Genomic DNA, 21,955 nt, shown 5'->3' with positions numbered 1-21,955 from the left:
TATCACCTGTGTGAACCACATTTTCGTTGATAATTGAATTTTTTTAAGTTTCTTTGTAATTAATAATAAGTAATCATTTATTTTCAGCCCCTGACTTAAGTATGGACAATAAGGATGCTTGCCTAATTTCACTCATTCTGAAACTGGATTTTAATTCATCCTTTTGTCCCATTTTCTAAATCCCTGCAAAGAGCTGTATTAATCATATTGGCAAACTTTCCTTCTTCAATGAATGAAAGCGTGGACATGAGCTAATGTTTCAGTGTGCAGGAGGTGGGGGACAGTTAGACAGAAAGAGAATTAGAGGCAGGAATGTGCTGGAGTTCACAAACAATGTCAGATTGTATTACGGCCGCAGGGGCGTCACCCTGTGAGCGAGGTGCTGTGTGTGAGTGGGGTTAATCCACTGTTTATGAAACACGCAGGGTGAATAGCCGGCCCGGTCACACTCAAACTCCACTGCTGTGTGATGTATGTTTGCTCTGTCACTTCATCTTTGAGAGAGCGAATGGCTAAATGAGACGGAGGAAGAGAAGAGGGACCAAAGGTTTTTTTCTTTCTCTTTAAAGGTGAGGACAGGTGAACAGGATATTTAAGCCCCTCGATAAACAAGCAACTTTTGAGAAAAAAACTGTGAGCAAATAAAAAGAAAGAGGTTTCAGAGAACACCTGTCGTCATGAATATTTTGAAAATTGTTTAGGTCTAAGGCCGAGGCTCGGTGGAGTGGTTAGACCTCTTTCTGTGTCACCGCCGGGACATATGGCCAGTACACTCAGTTCCCATGTCTGAGTCTAGATTAAACCCTGAACCAGAGGTGTGTTAATCCCAAACAGCACCTCACATTGACAGAACTGGGGCTCTTTGATCAGACAAAGAGAAAGAGAGATTGAGTGGAGGAGGGGACAGAGAAGAGAAGAATGGGATAGAAAATAAAGGGCTCAGGTCTTAATAATTCATACAAGATGGTAAAATCATGAGAATGTATATGAGGTAATTGTACAAGCCTAAACCTAGGCACAAAGTCCAGCTGCTAAAGCAAATCTTAAACCAAAATCTTGTTTGAAAAACCATTACTTTTGACCTTTTTTTTTTTAATTAACACTTTTATTCAGCAAGGATGCATTACATTGGTTAAAAGTGACAGGTAAGACTTTAACATTGTTACAAAATATATCTATTTCAAATAAATGCTTTTCCTTTGAACGTTCTATTCATTAAAACATCCTGAGAAATGCTATCACCGTTTCCACAAAAATATTAAGCAGCACAACTGTTTTTAACATAATAATAAAAAGAAGAAGAAGAAATGTTTCTTGAGCAGCAAATCAGCATAGAATGATTTCTGAAGGATCATGTGACACTGAAGACTGGAGCAACGGCTGCAGAAAATTCAGCTTTGCCATCACAGAAATAAATTACATTTTAAAATATATTAAAATAAAAAACAGTTACTTTAAACTGTAATAATCATTTACAATGAAAAAAAAAATAGTGACAAAACATTTTTTTACTCAGAAATTGCTTGTAAATATGCAATTAATTTTCAGTTTTCAATAACCTTGAATAGCAGTGTATGTGAGTTAGTTTGTGTATGAAAAAAAATATTTAAAAAAACAAAAACTGCATCTATGAGATGTCACTAATATAGTGAATCATCAGTGGTGAGTGTTTGGCAGCAGAAATGAAGAGGGCTGTTGTTTCAATAGCAGGAAATGGAGCCCTCAGTGAGTACAAACACGTCTGTGAGGTCTGGCGTGAGAAACTCCTGTTCACAAAACACACACACTTTTACTGATGCCCATTAGGTTACATGCTAACATATACATACGGTAAACATGAATATATGATGAGTAACAATCTGCTCTAAAAAAAACTATACATTTTTAAATGCAATCAAAAATCTATTTGTCTCTCAGTCAAGCCAGCTAGCTACAGCCCAGGTTACAAATCAAGACTAAGACAGTGTGATGCTGGTTTTCCACTAGAGGGCAGCAAAGTCCAGAACAGCACGGCTGACATATATGACATATACATACATATAAGACCCTACCACTCTTTCTTTCCAAAAACCAGACAGATGGATGAAACAGATTTATATTTGATGTGTCTGTGTGTGTGTTTTTATGTATATATGTGCGAATTTTATATGTACATGTCAGAAATCATAAATGTGTTTTTGTTAATATCCTGCCTTGTCAGGTCCACTTTTACTCTCAGAGTCACCCTGTTGAGTCTCTCTCTAAGCTTTAACATGAAAGGAGAAAGTGGGACACACAAACACACATATGTGCTCAGATTGGAGTCCATTATAGTCAGCGCCCTCTCTAGTAAACGTCCAGTGTGACAGCAAGGTCACAGAAGGTCAAATCTCTTCAGTGCAGCTCATCTTGTCACAGAAGCAAACTTCTGCCTCTGACCCCCCGACAGCTTTGACCTCTGACCTCATCTTCTTAGGACTCTCCCTCTCTCCCCTTTAGCTCCTTTTTTTCTTTCTTTATGAGCGAGCAAACAAAGCCGTTCTCTAATCATTGTCCGACCGACAGGACAGGAGGTAGAAAGATATTACCATCTACTTAAAAGGGCTTTATTCATTCATCATATGACCAAAAACATGGAGCTAAAGTGCGGACTGCATAGTTGCCTGTATTACCACGCAATGAAATAATATTGGAAACTTGTCAGATTTACACAAGGTCAGTTTTCAAATGTTAATAATGGATAATAATAATGGATAATAATTTTTTTTTAAATGGGCAAAATTTCAACCTCAGGAAAAAAAATTATCACAATTTGCTACACATTTTAATCCTTTTGCATATTATCATTGACTAAAATGTTCTTTTACTCAAGTAAAATAGTCATTATAATAGATATTAAACACTAAGATTAATGCATATGATATGCCACTATATATATATATATATATATAAAATACACCATCTAATACTATCACTGTGCCATGATACCCCCACGGTGAACGTGATTTCACCAAGTACAACTTGTTCCTGGATCAACATAACTGTCCAAAAATATATACCTAACCCAATCCCTACCCCTAAACCTAACCCTATACCCATAATTTATTCTTAAAATAAAAGAGAAATGATAGGTGAATAACAAGGGTGTAGAAGCATGTAACCCTGACTGTAAGCCTAAAACTGACATTTCTTGAAAACGTATCCCTGAATTCTGATTGGTTGATTTGAATGTTGTTCCAGGATCAACAAGGATGTTGATCCAGCAACATGTTGTATTTGGTGGAATCACGTTCACCATACCTCCACAGTGTTTCTGACTTTTTGTTTATAATTAACTGTATACACTGTTATCCTTCATTTGTCAAAAAGCTAATCCAGGGAATCTGTCTAATTAATTAAGGTCAACCGGTCAGTCACACAAATTAACCAATGTTTTGTTTTTTGTTTTTCTCCAAAGCCAGAGCCACATTTAAACTCAGTGGGCAATAAATCTATGAAACATGAGCAGAATTTCTGTTTATATTAACTGAATTTAATATTTTACATAAGAATGGTTTTACAAACAGTTTACACTAAAATTAATTCTGCTCGTATTTCATGGATGAGGCACAACATCAATGTGATTTTAAGATTAAGATAAATAAACACACAGCCAGCAGCACAGCGTTTTATCACTAACCAAAACTATCATTAACTCTGTTCAAAAAATGACAAAAGAAGAAGGGGTGAAAAAAAGCATAAAAGGGGGGATTAACCGATCACTTTTATTTTCTGTCAAAAACATGATGCAGTTTTCCATGTAACAGGACAAGAGAGCAAAACTGCTTTCAGGTATGTGAGTAAAGGCACATGGGAATAGCTAAAATGGAAGAGTTTCATGCAGACATCCCTCTGAGTGAACCGGAAACAACCCCACTTTCCTGACACATCCAGGAAACATTGTATGGAAAAGAAAAGCTGGGAAACTGTGGCTGTCCAATGACCCATCATATATACGTATGTATAGTATGTCCAGCTATAGACAGGCTCTAAAAGCTGCCAGGGCCGAGCATATCCACAAACTCATAGAAAATAACCAAAACAATCCAAGGTTTTTATTTAGCACAGTGGCTACATTAACAAATAACCAGACTCCACCCGATCTAAATATTCCCTCACAGTTTAATAGTAATGAATTTATGAATTTCTTCACTGATAAAATAGATAACATCAGAAACACAATAACAAATGTAGATTCTACAGCATATAATACTTCAGCTTCATTCATCGCACCAAAAGATAAACTGCAGTGCTTTACAATTATAGGACAGGAAGAGCTAAATAAACATATCACTGCATCTAAACCAACAACATGCCTCTTAGATCCTGTACCCACTAAATTACTAAAAGAGTTGTTACCTGTAGCAGAAGAACCGCTTCTCAATATTATTAACTCATCGTTGTCTTTAGGTCACGTCCCAAAACCATTCAAGCTGGCGGTTATTAAGCCTCTTATTAAGAAACCACAACTAGATCCTAGGGAACTGGCAAATTACAGACCCATTTCAAAACTTCCTTTTATGTCTAAAATTTTAGAAAAAGTTGTGTCCGCTCAATTGCGCTCCTTCCTGCAAAAAAATGATCTCTATGAAGAATTTCAGTCAGGTTTCAGGCCCCACCATAGCACAGAAACTGCACTTGTTAAAATTACAAATGACTTGCTTCTTGCGTCAGACCAAGGCTGTATCTCATTGCTAGTTTTACTTGATCTTAGTGCTGCGTTCGACACTATAGATCATGACATACTCATAGATCGATTACAAAACTATACAGGTATTCAAGGGCAGGCTTTCATAATTTTGTACTGCAGTTATATCTGATCAAATGCACATTATTATTATTCTTTAGTTTGGGTTAAACAAATCAATTTTGCTTGGTTGGAACAGCAGCTACGCTAATTATATCTCTATTTGTTTCTCTGTTTTTGCCATGGGATGTCTAGGATTTACACAAGCTTCAGTCTGGATCCAGAACACCTGAGAAGAGATGATGCACACCCCTCAGAGGACCTCGGATGATGCCAACCCTGAAACAACCTACAGAACTACCACATTTTGCTATAAGTTTGATTGCATCATATAATAATTGCTGTTAATAGTGTTCATCGTCTGTTTTATTACGTCTTAAATTGATTTTTCCGTACATTTCTGCCATATGTACATTAACTGACAGTCACCACTGATAAGCTACCACTAAATATTGTAGAAACTTAATTTGCTGTAAAGTTGCTTTGCAATGATTTGTATCGTGAAAAGTGTTGTACAAATAAACTTGAATTGAATATACCTTTTACTATGCCATTTTGAATTGACAGTGAGAGTCTGAGAAGCGACAGCAAACAATAGAGTGAAGATGGGGTTGTGGAATTGGGAAATGACCTCCGCCAGACTCAGGACTCGTGTTGCCCACACATAAGTGCCAGCATGCAATGCATGAGAGCATATACAACACCTGCCAGGCCACATGCTGATCTCAGGGCTTCCCTGAATGCAAATTGTGGTCCTTGTAGCAACAGGTTTAGTAACATATTCTGTTTACATAAAATATTTACTTCCTACCATTATTATATTATATTCCTGTTCCTACCATTTTGTACAAAATGTACAAAATACTATTAATCTAGTAGATTAATATTATTACTATATAATTAATATTATATATTACATAGACATATACATTTAAAATAAATTTTAAATAAATCCTGGTTTCTGTGATTTTTCCATTTTTAAATAAATAAATAAATAAACTAAATTAAATTAAATAGATAAAATACACACAAAGAAAATCATAATACATCCAAAGCTTTTTATTTATTCATTACCCCATGTCCTCACTTTTCAAAACGCTTATAAATCACACAGAATGGAGTGTATTGAAAAAAATAAATAGCACAGTTTCCTGTGAGGGGTAGGTTTAGGTGTAGGGTTGGTGTAGGCCAATAGCACATACAGTTTGTACAGTATAAAAACCATTACGCCTATGGGATGTCCCCACTTTTCACAAAAACAAACCTGTGTGTGTGTGTGTGTGTCAAGGTAGGGCAGCACCTGCCCAGGTGTGTGCGTGTGTTTGTAGGCGTTAAACATGATTATCCCACCTGCATCCCATAAACCACCTGGGGCAGTGGACAGTCATCCAGTAGATTTGTGTCTCACTAAAATCTGCACAATGAGCGAATAAGAACTGGAGAAAAGTTCATGCTGACCAGCAAAGTACACCATTAAATAATCTCCCTGTAGAGTTGAGTTATTAGGTCGGCCCTAGACAATAATTTAGGTCCGGTACAACAGGTCTCAGTAGTGATAATAAAGATTTAAAGTTTATGGGCATTTTTTGTACTGCAAGATTGTGTGTGTGTAAAAAAAGAGAGTAAAGTACAAGCTGAACAGAGTGCATTAGGGCTCTAAAACAATGTAGGAGTTACTGAGATCACATGAGAGATGTCTGATGACCAGTTTCTTATAGACCAGTTTATCAGGCATCATAGATAAAAAAAATATTCTCATAAATATCTGGTAAACACCTCTCGCTTTTAAATTTAAAAGCTTTGATCTTAACCATCAATACTTTTAAGACACAGACAATCAATATTTTCCCTCAAAGTTCGTGTCCAGTCAACAAAGAGATGCGTAAGTGTTCACACAGATACCATTAACTCTGTGCTTATTGATTACTGATTGTGTTAAATATTTCTCTTTGAGTCTCGTCTCATCCATATTTGAGGGGCGCAACCATCCATTGATCTACTTTCTCACATGCTCGTCTCGGCACTTCTCAATTCGTTATCATTATCTGACTGTTTGATGCAAGCGAAGAAGACAATGCTGTAGATCTGCAATGAATGACCTGGGAGAATTTCAATCATTGGTTGCTGATACACTATCATGTGTTACGAGTACAATGGGCAACTTCTGCACCTATAATGAGAGCTTTTAGGGTCATAAACACACACAGGTGGTGTGTGAACTGAGAAGAGCTGTCTCTCGCATGCCTGATTGTTATTGTGGGCCCTGCTGGTGCACCGTTGGGCTCCTGCATTAATGCCACAGCGACAGGAAGTTAGATATTGTGTGAAACTCTGCGTGCCTTTGAGTTACTGCAGAGAGAAAACACACACAGGCGTTTTCTCACTCACTCAATGGGCTTTTAGCGGATTAAAGGACATTCTCTGCTTATCACAAACGGCAAAGCTATGAGAGCTGTGTGTTTAAGTGTGTAATTTATTATTGTGTGTCTGAATACCTGGAGAGAATGACTCTCTTCACTTTAAGGTCAGGCCAAGTCTGATTTTAGGTGTGTGTGTGTTGGGAGACTTTCTCAAGAAGGTCAGCCATGAGAACCAAACTAATGCTGTAATGAACACAACAGGAACCGAGCAGATCCAGGCATGAGGTTTAGATGTTGTTGGTTGTTAATGTCACCTATTTTGTATAATAATTGCGTGCAATGTGTACTACCATAGCAATTGCCATTTAAAGGACAAGTCACCGCAAAATGAATTTTTTCTCAAATTGATGGCACACCAAAGATTTTTTGTTTTGGTTTTGAAAGAAGGCTCTTAAAAGTCTGCATTTATTTAATCAACAACACAGTAAAAACAGTAATATTGTGAAATGTTATTACAATTTAAAATCACTGTTTTCTATTTTAATATAATTAAAAATGTAATTTATTCCTGTGATGGCAAAGCTGAATTTTCAGCAGCCATAACTTTAGCCTTTACTGTCACATGATAATTATCATCAATGTTGAAAATGGTTGTGTTGCTTAATATTTTTTTGTGCAAACCATCATCCGTTTTGTTTTCAGGATTCCTTGATTAATAGAAAATAACATTTAATTGAAATACAAATCTTTTGTAATATTATACATCTATTTACTGCCCCTTTTGATCAATTTAATGCATCCTTGCTGAATAAAAGTGTTAATATCTTTCCAAAAAAAAATTTAAACAGCAGTATACATTTTTATGGGAATATATAATAACTTTATGTGAGAACAGAACAGACCGTTTTTTTTAAATGTTATTATGAAATAAAATCTTGCATTCCTGTGTCACTGACTCCTGTAATGTGTTTTCATTATTAGGTGAACTATTCCTTTAAAATAAATAATCCTGGTATCAGTACAAGATAACGTCTAACGACAGCATTTGTGGAGGCTTTAAAAGCTGAAATCTGAAGCTTCTTGTATCCATGCATGTATTATGTGAAAATTATCAGATTTATTGACTTTACCAAAGTTATTTGGAAATGCCTTATACGTTTAAGTGTTACTGAGGAATTTAGTTTGTGTCTAAACATTAAATAGTCTGTATAAATATGACAAAACACTATGACAAAATGCTGTTGATAAAGCGTAACATGTTTTGAACCCTGAGCATTCCTCAAACTGCCCAGAACTCCCTGTTTCTTACTGTGCTTTATTGCTTTTCACACCTGCATCCCTCTGGCAATAGAGTATGTGTTGGTGTGTGTGAGACTATTTGCCTTTTTCCCCGATGCCTCAGTTAAAGTCTGCTGATATGTTCTAGTGTTTGTGTGTAATCCAATCCCTTTCAGAAACTGTGTCCTTAAGTTATAACAACACATGATTGCACACTTCAGATTCCCTCTCCCCGTCTCTCATAAAAGAAAGGAGAGATGTTGTAGGGCTAACCCCATCATTAAGCATCTCTGAGCCCGTCCTGACCCTAAACAAAGCCCTGGAATGTTGTCCCACCGGCAGGAATGCTCAGGAACGAGGGGGAGGAAAGGAAAAGAACGAAAGAATGAAATTGTGAATCTCCTTTCTTCTGACCCTCCTGCCAAGCGAAGAAGGGCGTGAAAGAAAAGGAGAGAAGAAATAGAGGGGCAGAGCAATAGGCCGCTTGTCTGCGCGTGAGAAACGCATTGTAGCGACACGGCTCCTGGCTAGCATTGCTGATCACAGGAATGACCGGAATGAGACGAACCTCTCGACATAAAAGAACATACACATGGCCCACAGTTCATTTAGACCCATCAGGCAACCCTCGGGGAACCACAAACACATCAGTATATCTAAATATCTCAATCGAAACCATATTATGCTATTGTGTTATATTATTTGAAAAACCATATGTCAAAGTTGACTAAATATCTGCTACAATAAAGCATAAACTCTGTATGACACATTTGACTGCCCTAGAATCTTTCCAGAGACATTACGAAAGCCTATTAGCATTCTTTTTTTTTTTAAATAAATAAATAAATCACAAATGATTGAACGGCGCCCCCTGGAGTCACATATTTCAGTAACATCAGTGGCACAGTTTGCTAAACCAGTGTTAAACTAACAAATGCAGTCTGGGGCTTCAATCAATGAATGCTCTGTTAAAAATGCATATGCCAGAACTAATCTACTCCACACACTGCCTGTATATGTGAAATTCAGCTCGTCTCTCTCCATCTGCAATCCCATCATGCCACTATGGGTGAGTGTGTGCCTGAAATAATCATCTGGTTAGAGAATGTAGAAATGAATCAATGGACTACATGCACGGTTACTTCATGGTTTAAGATAAGCCAGCTCCGTCATTTCCGGTCATAATCAGCTGTCCTATATAGGGAGCGCCCTTTCTCTACATAATCCATTCACAATTTGAAGAAAAGTTTTGTCTAAGAGAACCATACTGTATACTATACTACCGTATACTGTTTCAGGAATGACAAACGCGAGTGTAAAAAAATTATGCAACTGAAATGGCAACTGAGTTAATGAGTGATCCTCTGCTGCCATCTACTGGTTATAATGCTAATTTCATGTCATTTTCATCTTAAAAAGTCTTTGTTTGCAACCCTGTGTATATATTTAGTTATATTCATGACTGTGAAGGTAAGCTATTGATTATCAATAATACCATTATGATGTCGTTTATGAGATAGCATCGCTACCGTGTCCATAGTGTCATTGTGTCGCCTGCCAATGACATCATAACCCCTCGATTTCCGTAGAAATCCATGTTTTGTCTCACCCTGCTTCATTCTACTATGTTAATAAATCATTAGCTCATCCATGAACATGATTTCTGCCCGAGTCCCGTCAGATTGCATCGGCTACAACTCCCATGATTCCACACTCAGTCACGGCGTCATCAAACTACGCCTTTGTCTCTTTGTTTATTTTGAATACGCGCCCTCTAGCGGCGAAAATTACATATTGTGCCTTTAAATAGTTATGATAGTGTTTAGTTGTAAGCATTTAAATGTACAATTATGTGTCTATGTAGTCTCCTGGGATTACCAGGCTCAGCATAAAATTATAAATAATTGTTAAATTTAAAAATTCAATTGTTAAATTACATGAAACTGTATATTAATGCAGCTTTCATCATTTATGGTGTTGCAATTATTTTGTTTCTCAGTTTCTGAAAAGAATGAGGTTTCTGTGAGGGTCTCAAGAGTCTCTACCGATATATATACCACAACATCAAATGACGTTTCCCCGGAAGTTTACGAGCTGGCTTATCTTTATGCGGAAGTTCTAAAGAACGCTCCGTGTATATAGTCCATCATACTGAATATCTTCAAGCCGCTGCTGGAATCAGTGTAAAAAAATTATATGATCAATAAGTCATGGCAATATGTTTTTCCATCACTTTAACTCATCAAAATAATATACTTTATAACAATCAACTTTTTGAAATTTGTCATTTTAGCCATCACATTTGTTTCATTGTTTTAAATTGTTTAAACTCACACACACATTGGCAATCTCATATTTGTATATGATTTAAACTATGGCTTCTATCTGACACATATGTAAGATGCCGAAGCAGTGTAACCACATATTCATAAGCCAAATCAAACACGTGGCATTATATTAATGACTGTTTTCGTTCAACACCTGCTCTGTGTATTTATCCACCGTATTTGTCTAATTTTCCTTCCTCCCACCAGCAAGGCTCATGTAGCTCTCTGTCATCCCTTGTTCACATGAGAGAGAGGAAAGTTATCAAGAGCTTTCAATCACACGCTACACAGGAGAAAAATAACACAATGAGAATTGAATAACAAGAGTCAGGATATACCGTCGCTCCCAGACATACGCACATTCATTACAGAGAAACAAAACACAGTTAGCATGCTTTCACGAGTGCTCAGTTTCTCACACTGATGCGGCGGATGACTGAGACGTAACAAAGAAGAAGAAAAGAACGGATGAACGAACATATGAGACAGAACAGCAAAGGCCAATTAGCTAATTCACATGTTAGCCTAGCATATGACTAATTATAGTGTTTGAATAGTGAGGGAATTGAAAGAGACAAACTATATAGAAAAGTGGATGGGTGAGTAGAAGAAAGAAAGAGGGAACAAGGGAAAGTGAGCTGATTAAGAGGAGGTGGGGGACGGAGAAAAAAGGAGGCGAAAGACTAAAGGAAGAGAGAGGGGGTCAAGAAAATTGTGCGGTAAGAGTGCTGATCCTAGATTAGGTCATGTCATCCTTATTAGCTAGAGAAAAAGAGAAAAGAAAACAAGGGTAAGTGGACAACAGAACAAAAAAAAGTGTAATCAGTTCTCAGGGTTTAATCCCAGTGAACAAGTGAGAGGTAACGTCATAATGGCGGTGGGATGAATGCCGCAGAGATTGGCAGTAATTTTCTGAAAGAGTCTGAACACTTTGCCAGGGTGTTTAAACACGCGTGTCTGCACACTTACAAGCATGCTAGAGGTGAATGTTACCGGTAGCAGCACTCTGCTGTTTTGACCTATATTCTAAGATAACTAGTGCAGCAGATAACACACACACACAGCTGATAACATCTTGGGATGGGATCAGTGACAATGAGGGTAGATTTGGGGGTGAGAGGGGAGGTCGAGGGGCAGTTTGGCAGGGGAGGGGTGTTATCTTTCTGTGTATGTGTGTGAGAGTTTGTTATCTTTGTAAGAAAAAGTCCTTTGTCCATGTCTTGCCCGTGCCTACAATGAGCTCACATATGGACAATTATATTGGAAAGACATCAAAGAGTTCAATATAGTATTCACAATACCATATTAGTATTTCATATGGGTTTTTCTTCAACTAAAGGTGCTTTTATGTCTGAGGGGTTGGTTTTTTATATGTGCGTATTTATATAGATTTAAAACATTACAATTATTAGATTTTTTTTTTATGCCTTCAACATTATCCCAGACTTTCATATCATATATCATATATCATATATGTGGAGGCACTCTAAGGCAGAGTGGAGGGACAGGGTGGAAAAAAGAAGACAAAAATGGACAAAATTGCTCAAAAAATAAATAAATAAATCACTGCTATTAAACAAATTAAATTGTACATATCATATATCATATATCATATATGTGGAGGCACTCTAAGGCAGAGTGGAGGGACAGGGTGGAAAAAAGAAGACAAAAAATGGACAAAATTGCTCAAAAAATAAATAAATAAATCACTGCTATTAAACAAATTAAATTGTGAGAGTGTAAAAAAAATGTTTTAAGAGAGTTTATTTCCTAAAAGTCCAAGAGCCCATATAATAATGAATCTTAGACAAATGCACATATACAAAATGTACTTTGACATATATTGAACTGGGGTAAGCCTGGGAAAGTGTGCTTGTGAGTAGGTGTGAGTGTGTGTAGTGGCTCTTTGTGTTTTTGTCCCAGGCTGTAGAAAGCTACAGAGGCAGATCTCCACTGATAACAGGAGCCAGCACAGGAAACAACACAATAGCAGGAGACTGAGACAGACCCTGTAAGCAAAGAACTTTAAGAGAAGGACATTATTACGTAAAAAATAAAGGTTTGTGAATATCAACTGGCTAAAAATAATAAAAACTACATGAATATAATATGTGTCTATTTGAAAACAAGAACCATTTTGGGGAAGTCAAGAAAATGAGACGACAATGTGCAAGTATCCAATATTTCCAGTTCAAATTTTCAATTTTTAACCTCATTTCATTGGCACTTGCTGTTCAGAGAATCTGATGTTTCTGTTTTTGGTGATTAAATTATTGATATATGCATATCTAATTTCATGTAGCAAATCTACTGTTTATGCAATGAATTTTGTATTGTCTTCATAAGCTGGACATAAAATAAATATTTTAAATGTGTCCCCATTCCTTTAGTCTCATGAGAGTCAAACACAGCAATTTGCACTCAGAAAAGCACAAACAGAGAACTGAAGTGCATGTGTAGAGAGAGAAAACGGCTCCTTTATTTTAACTTCTAAGCAGTTTCACCGCAAATTGAGGCGTGAAGACGACAGCACAATTAGCAGGCGCAGAAGGAGGGATGGGAATGAGCTCATGAAAAGCCGAGTGAAAGAAAGGCAAAAGGATACAACTTATTTGGCGCACTCTTAGCCTCTCGAATCCCACCACCAAACTCCACATGAGCACAGACCTCGCGAAACATTTCAATCCAATAAAAACTAACGAGATGGCATTTGAATCCCAAAGGCAGAGCAGAGGAGGACAGGGGGAAAAAGAGACGACAGAAAGAGGGGAAGGTCCTGGAGTGAGGGTCTGCCCCCTGCAGATCATGCTATTCTACCTCTCGCCCCCTTTTTCTCACCCGCTTTTCTCTTCCATTGAGCTCGGCGGACCTCGCCGTCTCTCAATTGGATCTTTTCTTTCCTTCGCTCTTTCTTTGCGTGCCTAATCTGCCGAGGAGCTGAGAAATACATTAATTAGCGAGAGGGAGAGAAAGAGAGAGGAGAACATATGGCTTTGACTTGCGATCATTCTAAAAATCTCTTGTCTTTCGCCGGTTAATTAGTTTGTCTGTTTATTGGCCTTCTCAGAGAGAAGAGCATATCTGAGAGCATCACAGAGAGGAAACTGTATAAAAATGAAACACGCTTGAAGGAGAGCCACAACAATGAGCCCAGAGCACTTCAGAACAAAGTCTTCCCGAGGGAAAGAAAAGCGTTTGAGATTTTGTCTCAGAGAAGGCACTAACATTATCAGGTTTCACTTGAAGTCTCCGGCTGATCCGGCGGATCCTTTGAACGAGGGAAAAAAACCGTCTGCCCAAGGGTCTGTCCCCTTGATTTCCTCTCAGTTTTTTTTCTTTCTCTCTTTCTTTCCTTTCTTCTCCTTCACTTTAACTATTTTCAAACACGGTGAAGGGAGTCAATGTTAACGCATTTGAACTCCAGCACTGTCAAAGGTTAACACACACACCTGAAGGAAAAGCTTTTAGCACAGGTATAGGGAAGGCATTCCCATGAGACCTTTCTGCAGCAGCTGCTGGTTAACGGTGTTGTGACATGTGAGGACAAAAGAAGAGTCTCAACTTTAACCTGAAGACAACAAAGAACAAAGGGATGGATTACAGACAGGACCAAGATAAATGTCTTACTTCTGAAAGAACTTTACTGCTGATGCTGGTATGTTGTCAATCAAGTGGAAGTCTGGAGCAGCGAGGAGTCATTTATGCCACAGATTTGCATTCATTATTTACTGTACCAGTCACATGTGACAGAGAGCATGTTGCTCATTATCTTCTCAAATAAATCTCAAATGTTTGAAATTAGTTTTGCTGAGAAATACACATTTTGTTTATACAACAAAAGGTTTTTTAATGGTTAAATTGGATGGATTCATGAAGGAAAAGCACCCAATAAGTGCACACATAATGTTTTAAAAGTATCCAAGGACGCAACTCATGTTGGTTAAAGCCCAATGAACAGAGCATGCAGCTGTAACGTAGGTAAAGGTGGCATTTTTGAAGAAGCTAAAATATTCAAATTTTATCAAATATATTTAAAATAAAGAATGAGTCTGAGCCGTAGCATAGTAGAAAGTAAACAAGTATGCAAGTAAGTAAGTAAGTGGGTACAGTTCAGACAACAGTTCAGAAATGCAGCCTTTTTTTCAGTCCATGCAAATTATGACTTTGGCCACTCATTTTTGTAAAAATAAATAAATAAAAATTCATTCATTATGGTTGTAGCTTTGAATAAGTATCCCAAGAGCAGCGTTCCACACCAGTGGACGTTCACTCTACCACGCGGGGGTTGATGGGTAAATGACTTCCTCCACTAATCCCTTTAGAGACAGAACAAGGATTTCACCTTTATTCTTCTTCTTCTTTCTTTTTGACTATTTCTACTTGTAATTCCAGTCTAGTCTGAGTGTAATCCCAGTTCATTTTCTTTCCTTCACATGCAAACACTAAATTTAATTTTGTAGATGTGTTCAAATTATTTTCCATTTCTGAGCATCCCACAATGGATTTAGCAATATTTACGGATACATATGAGACAAACACATTAGCTCAATCTCAGAAACTGAACCCCGTAGGACATGCACTGTGATTAAACCTCAAAAACTAATCTCATGCTGCTCAGAGCTCAATTTATTGCACTTAACCATCTCTACAAGCACCTTTCTTTCCACTCCCTGCTGCCCTGAGGCTGGAAGAGTCCTAACTGAGTGTTAAAATATTAACAGACTGTGGCTCATTAAAATGCTGTTGTGTGTTTCACTCATAGATACCTTTTGTTCAGCAGGACACCAGCAACACCACCAGACCTCCAACCCCACTGCTGCTGCATCCTCTGCCCAGCGAGGGGCCTTCACCTCAGGCACGGACAGCAGTGTCCATCCCCCTGGAGCCTGGACAGAGATGGGAATAAAGATGGACAGATGAGTCTATCCCTGTGTGCGTGTCCATAATGTATTCTGATACCTTCCCCCGTCTTCTCTCCTTTCCTTCCATGACTTCACTCTCTTTCACTCCTGTAGTTGATCCCCTGTGCTCTAAGTGTATCCCGTCTCTCCAGGAGTCGTTGATATGGGGATTAACTCCAAAGTGTCAATCAATTCTGTTTTTCTATCTCTCTTTCTTTCAGCACACAAGTATTTAATTGGCACAGAGAGAGCCAGCCAGTGTTTTGAGTTTGTTTCATCCCTGCACTCTGCTCCAGGTCATGGGTTTTAGAGATGGAGAGAGGGTGAAGAAAGAATGAAAAGTGAACTGGGGGAGAGGATTTGAAAGTGCAATTTCCTTGTGCACTGTAACGTTAGAAATACATGTGGGAACTCCATTCTGCTTGGCCAACTCTTCTAAAACCTGTATGTGATGAATGATTGAAGTAAGGCTGAACTAAACAATTTTGATTTGGATGTTAAAAAACTTTCGGTAACACTTTATTTTGCTAGTCCACTTTAGACATTCTTACGGTGGCCGAGAGAGCTCAACGTGCTGCAAAAAACAAAAAAACAAAAAACAAAAATGCTAATAGAAAAAAAACACCTGCAAATTAAGAAAACATCTTCATCAATTTGACAACACGCGCTGCAAATTCTCACAACACAACCAAATACAGAAACGCGCTGAAACAGTTGTGAGAATTTGCAGCACGTGTGTTGTCAAATTGATGAAGATGTTTTCTTAATTTGCTGGTGTTTTTTCTATTTGCATGTGTTTTTTCATTTCATTTTTCATTCTACTACCTATAAACAACTTTGCAACTACATGTCAACTAGTAGTCATTATAGTATTAGTAGACTGTCTGCTTAATATCTGCTTACATTTTATTTTGACTTGCTCAACAGACGTTCTACTGACTATAAGTAACTTTGCAAGTATGGCAACTTATTCTACTAACCCTAACCTAACAGTCTACAAATGCTCTAATGAGAGTTAATTGACATGTAGTTGCAAAGTTACTTACAGTTGTAGAATGTCTAAAGTGGACTATCGAAATAAAGTGTAACCAAACTTTCTCCAATCCTAAATTAATATGTAGAGACAACTGTAAGCAAGCAATTTGTAGGCTGATTTTCCCAGAGAGTTTGAATATCATCTAGTAGCACCTAAGCTTTAAGAATATTTTCAGATGTAATTATCAAAATTTGAGGTCAGTAATATTTTTTAAAGAAATTGATACTTTTATTTCGCAAAGATGCATTAAATTATTTTGTGACATTAGTGACAGTAAAAACTTTTACATTGTTACAAAACAATTCCATTTCAAATAAATGCTGTTCTTTTATTCATCAAAGAATCCTGAAAATAATGCAACATGGTTTCTACTAAAACATAATTAGCAGCACAACTGTTTTCAACATTGATAACAATAAGAAATGTTTCTTGAGCAGCAAATCAACATATTAGAATGATTTCTGGAGGATCATGTGACACTGAAGACTGGAGTAAATCAGGAATTCATGTGAAAATAGAAAATATTTCATTTAAATTGTTGTAACATTTTACAATATTACTATTTTTACTGTATTTTTGATGTAGCTTTGGTGAACATTCTTGGTGTAAATTATTTCATTAAAAACTCGTACCGACCCCAAACTTTTGAACAGTAGTGTATGTATATAAGCAATTGAATTTTGTCCAATTTAACTAAATTCGTGGGCGAAAAGTTAAACTCCCAGAGACCACACACAGACACAAGGAGTGGAGCATAAGCTCAGCTCTACCAATTCATTTAATCAATGACGAGTACTCTCCTCTATCTCTTCATCTGTCCTTCTATTCTTTTCCTCCTCCACTTCACACCTGGAAACCCATTCCCTCCCTCTCACCTGCTAACAGGAGTTATTTCAGGTTCATTAATCTCTGTGACCTCCTGAGGAGATGTCGTAAACACACAGATGTGTGTGTCATCTGGCAGCAATGCGTTGTCTTTTCTGTGTCCACACACACACACACATTACCCAACAAATCCCTGGGACAAAGGCACTTCCGAGCAGGACTCTAAGGCCATTTACACCCCTGATTCTGCCAATCCATTCAAAACAAGACTAAATACAGATATAAACAAGATCCAACACATTGAGATTCCTTCACATCTGGAGGCAGTCAGTACCACTTTTGACCATATTGTGCTAGCAGTTTGATGTGGACTGCTTATTCTTCTGTCAATCACACAATAAATCATAACAAAATTTGTGGGTCACATGCAGCTTTAAAAGAAAATAACAGCTGATTCTGGTGTGGTTTAAGCTAATCCAGAATGTGACAAAAGTAATTCAATATAATTAGCGAGACAAATGTTCATTATAAATACAGTTATTCAATACTTAAAATCATCTATAAGAAATCAGTAAATAAACATTATTTGTATGTGGTATGCATTATATAGTTGTTAGAGTATTGTGCTGTTAGCTTAGCACGATGCTAACTACAAACTCTCTCAACTGTCCTGTTTAAAGTGCCATTTGTGTGGTTCATTAAGTTGTTGCCAATGTAGAATTAACAAATCGGTCACTTATGAGACTACATGAAGGTTATACAGCTGCCTACATAGTCAGCAAACAGCAAGTAAGCTCACTAGGATTTGGAGCACAGCTAGTCTTCCAGGATTCCCTGTTGGCCAAATCTGTTGTTGTTTAGATGCATTAATGTCTTAACGGCTTAGTGTTAAACAGCCATGTACAACGGTTAAGACAATAAACATTAATAGAAGTCAATCTCCTCACACAACAAGACACTGCTAACACCTCAAGGCTGAGAATGCCTATCAATATAAAGTAAAACATCCAGACAGTCCTTAAACATGTTTCATAGCTGGGCCAAAGAAAACATTTACCCAACAAATGCCTTCAAACCTTAAACTGTGAGCAGCAAAACAGCTGCTAGTTCTCATGTAACCTGCTTCAGAGTGGATGATTCCGGTAGATTATGAAATATGTGAACTTTTTCACAGTAAAACAATAGTAAGTGGCATGGTGGAGTGGACACCAGCTCAAACTCTCACCAGCAAAATACGGCTGACCTGAAGAAAGCACAACAGCACAGTGGGAACCAGACATGATTTCACCTCACAGCCAGGCAAATAAACACAATCTGGCAAGAAAAACAAGAAAGATAAAGCACAGAAACAAGTGAATGCCATGCACATAAAGCACTTGTTTGTACCTATCAAACATTGTGTGTTTGTCTGAGAGTGTGTGTGTGTGTGTGTACCAATCTGGACACCATGTGTCTTTGTGTGTGTGTGTAAAGCGGTAGACAGCAGGACCGGCCGTTTGCATAGCGATCTTTATGAATGTTATTTCAGGTCACTGGTTAAGATTAATGTCAAGTCAACATTGCCATCGCATTGGCATTAATTTGCAAGAACTTGGTAGTTTTGCAAACTGAGAAGCCCTCTGGGGTCATTCATGTTTTCCACCCAGTCCATTAATTATGACCTGTTATACCATATTACACATCCGATTTTTCTAAACCCAAGATTAGAGGATAAACTGAACCCATTGGGAACCGTATGTCAGAAAAGGTCAGTGAGCTCAGCGCGTGGTGTTTGTGCTTGTTTGTGAGAAAGGAAGAGACTGAGACAGAAAGAGTGTGATCAGGCATGAGAGAGTATGCCAAGTGTCACAATTAGAGGATCAAACTGAACTCTATCAGATGACCTCAGAGGTGAAGGGTTAATGTGGATGTTCAGTAGTGTGTACGTGTGTTTGAACAGGCACAAAGAGAGAGAAGAGGAGAGAGACATAAATTTGGTGTGGGCTAGTGGGCTGCCAACCTAGATGGCAAGATATAACACAAGATATTTAAGATATCTCAGATGTTCTCCCTATACAACTTGAAAAATGGTGTGTATTGACATCTTTCCACAGTTGAAACAAGATACCTTCTAATGTTCACTCATGTTTATTTTGTGCTATAACTAGTAAAGAGGAAGAGAATCGTTCATGTGCTGCTTGAAATGAGGTGCTAGTGATCTGTCACGACATATTAAAGAGCCACAAAACAGTATTTATTGTTTGAATATCTTTAAAAAAAATGTAAAATTTGAAAGCGGAGACTTTGCTTCATACCAAAAGTAACCTGCTCTGTCTTGTCTGTGGGCACGTTGTCAGTGTCCTCTTTGCTCCGCAATGTATTTTTCACTTTGTGAGACGATCGGTTCACGTGTTTGAACTGAGGCAATACAGTGATCTGTCACGACATATTAAAGAGCCACAAAACAGTATTTATTGTTTGAATATCTTTAAAAAAAATGTAAAATTTGAAAGCGGAGACTTTGCTTCATACCAAAAGTAACCTGCTCTGTCTTGTCTGTGGGCACGTTGTCAGTGTCCTCTTTGCTCCGCAATGTATTTTTCACTTTGTGAGAACATGATGTGTGGCGTGAGAGATCGCCAGGGCTTGTCTGACGTAGAAACAGTAACTAAGGAGGACGGGGTCATTGCGAAGGGTCAATTGTGTCATTCTGAAGTGTCTTTATTGTAAAATTAATATTTCATATCCTTTCATCTAGCCATCTATATATATATATATATATGCACAAAAAATATTTTATATTACATATTTTATATTTATATATCATTTAGCTATTTTTTTCTGTATTTTGAAATATATTTAAATAATATATCTGATATATCTGAAAATACACCACAAAGAACCTGCGCCATCAAAAATCCACTAAAGCCTTGTGTGTTTATTAAATATTTTGGATAATCAGATTATGCTTTCATCTAACATTAAGAGCTCTCACAGTTTAATTTAACATATTTTACCATGATTAAACACATTTTGCAGAATTCCACAAATGTTCCATTTTAGTTATGATACTAAGGACTTTAGTATTGAGAGAGAGACAGGTATTGAGAGAGAGATGGAAGTGGTGATACGACTTTTGGAACTGCTCTTCACGTTAGCATGAAACAGGATTTTCTGCTGTGAATCTCATTTAAACAGAACAACTCCAAGCCCTCATATTTCCTTAATCTGATAAATAAGTCTTAATCAAAAAGGCTGTTTTGTGTTGCTGGTGTCCCCAAGTGCTGATTCAAATCTGTAATGGTGCTGTTGTGTTTTTAAAAACAGATGAACTTGCAATGATTAGGTTTGGTCTGTTATGTTAGAGGCCACAGCTTAACCTGTGGATGTTACCACTCAGTAAATCAAACCTTGATCTCTCTCTTTCTCTCTCCGTCTTTCTCTCTCCGTCTTTCTCACTTTTTCTCTCAGGCTAATGTCTGAATAGAATGAAACCACAGTTCTGAATTTCAGATCTGTTTAGGATAGCCGATGGCAGTCGGCACACCAGCGGAGAGCTCTGTTCTTCCTGTGTTGTCTGTGAATAACCATAACCATCCATCTTACTTATGGAGTCAACGTGACTGGTGGAGAAATGAGGAAGAGGAACAGATATACATATCTGTGAGAGTGTAGATCTCAACTTCCAATTCTCCGGAGTTATGCTGTCACAAACTGACAAACAAAGACACCTAACAGCTGTGCAACTTTGGCACACAGTATTTCAGTGCAAAAACTAAGCACCAACTTTGCACTAAAACAGATTTTGCAAGCATCTAAATAAATGCAATTCAATACCTAATTTGCATAATCCCTTTAGTGAATCAGGCACTAAAACAATGCAGACAGTGTGTGCAAATAAATGCAATTCATTAATACTGCACTTTCACTATTGTATCAAGAATAAAATAAAATAAAATAAATAAAAAAAACTTAACTACTTTAGTCAGGGAGCTAAACAGATATTATAATTGTTGCTGGATATGCTGCTCTTGAATAAACACAAAGTTTATTCAAGAGTTCTCTAGTACAATAATGCACGTACACTTAAGAAAAAGTAAAATCATTTAACTTTGAACCCAGCGCTCTGTGAATCCCTGGTGTGTAGGGCATCTGCTGGTGGCACGCTTGTCCCATTTTGATGATTTTATGAGAGAGACATCCACAACTGCTCCATTAACAAGAACTCACAACAGCACTGACGATGTCATCTTCACTCACTCTAATTAGTGCATGTGTGTGTCTGTTTCCCAACCCACCCAGAGAAAGAGAATTAAGCAGAGGGCAATAAATATGTGCAGTAAAATTGTGAGTGTCCATTTGCACTTGTGTGTGGATTATGAGGTGAACACAGACTTTGCATCCATGTCAAAGCTCTTTGCAATGCTGTATTAGAGTGTTTTTGTGACTTATAGATGGTAATGAAATGTTTTTTCAGAGTTAAA

The sequence above is a fragment of the Sinocyclocheilus rhinocerous genome, unplaced genomic scaffold (genome assembly GCF_001515625.1).
Source record: "Sinocyclocheilus rhinocerous isolate Xijiao unplaced genomic scaffold, SAMN03320098_v1.1 scaffold388, whole genome shotgun sequence".
Classification (NCBI taxonomy): Eukaryota; Metazoa; Chordata; class Actinopteri; order Cypriniformes; family Cyprinidae; genus Sinocyclocheilus; species Sinocyclocheilus rhinocerous.
This window is presented reverse-complemented; position numbering follows the sequence as displayed.